This window comes from Canis lupus, chromosome 6, assembly GCF_048164855.1.
Source record: "Canis lupus baileyi chromosome 6, mCanLup2.hap1, whole genome shotgun sequence".
NCBI lineage: Eukaryota > Metazoa > Chordata > Mammalia > Carnivora > Canidae > Canis > Canis lupus.
Genome location: NC_132843.1, coordinates 17760906 through 17762337, shown reverse-complemented (window position 1 = coordinate 17762337; position 1432 = coordinate 17760906).

Sequence of the window (1432 nt, the reverse complement as noted above, 5' to 3'; positions counted from 1 at the left end):
CAAACACACACACATAGAGTTGCATCCTGTAATTGAATGTGTTTTGTGTGTTTTTACTTGTCCCAAAATTCATTTGAACGTATATTTTGTTTTTAAGTTTACAGTATTGCAGGAGCCATGCGCTTTCTCTGACCTACTCTACAAGCACCTCTCTTGTTGGGGTCATTTGTATCTATGGCCAGTGGGCTACGGTCATTGCTGATGGGACCATTCAGGCTGAACACTTGATGAGAGGGAACAGGAGTATGCATGGCTGAAAGGGAGATGAAAGAGTAGTCAAGGCAATCCACGAGGAGGACCCTCATGGACATCGGTGTCATACGTGGCTAGTGGCTAGCTCTTACCTTTTTCCTCCAACTGTTTGGTGAAGCAGTTGTCAGGAAGCCAAAGAGAATGACACAGCCTTTTTGCCGATTCAAGTGTTAAGTAAGGAAATTGAGTGGGTCATATTAAGTGGCCTATAGCTGAAGCTGGGTGTGCCAGTCATTTGTTCTGGGATCGGAGCAAAAACTGAAAGCTAAGAAAGGCTTTAACAAACCTTAGTGCTAAAGGATCATATCATGATCCAAGAAGAAACCGTAAGCCAAGACAAATTTCAGGAGGACCTGGAAGGAGCACCCTAATAAAGCAAAGGTCGGGAAATGTTTTCTATAAAAGGCAAGATAGCAAATACCGTAGGCTTTGCGGCCACTTATGGTCTCTGTCACATAGTGGGGTGTGCGTGTATGTTTTACAGTCTCTTAAAAATATACAAGTCATCTTCAACTTGAGAGTGCTCCAAAGACAGGACACACACTGCATATGGCTGGTAAGCCAGATTTGCCCAGCAGGTAGTAGTATGCCAACCCTGTAAACTTCTATTTAACAAACATTTGTTGTGCACCTATTATGTGTTAGGCATTGCACCAAGAGTAGAACTATCTAGATAAATGGTTTAGCCCTGTCATCAAGAAGCCTTTAATTTTATATGCTTTAGCAATTCAGCAAAGTGTAGAGTTAGCTTCAACTAAAATTCAACTGGCACCGCCATGTAATTAGTTTCTCATCTTAATCATGGTTTAATCATCTTGGTAGCTCTATCACCTGGCACATAGAAGATGCTCAAAAAACATGTTAAAAGTACACCAAATTTTTACCTATAGAAGCTTGCTCTATGCAGTTTTTAACTATAATGCATGGCAATATTATTTAAGAAAGTTTTGTGTTTTTTTATCGAAGAGTTTACTAAAGCATTGTCTCTTCTAAGTTGTTTCTTCCTTTACGTACCTTTTACTTATCCCAGATCTTAAGTCACTAGAATAAACATGCGTTTCCATACGCAACATACCTACACAGACCTAGGTAATAGAGCTTTCCTAAAGTACAAATTTAATATTTTTTTTACCAGTTCCAAACTTTCAATTCACTATTTAGAAGCCTACAAGAAACAAAA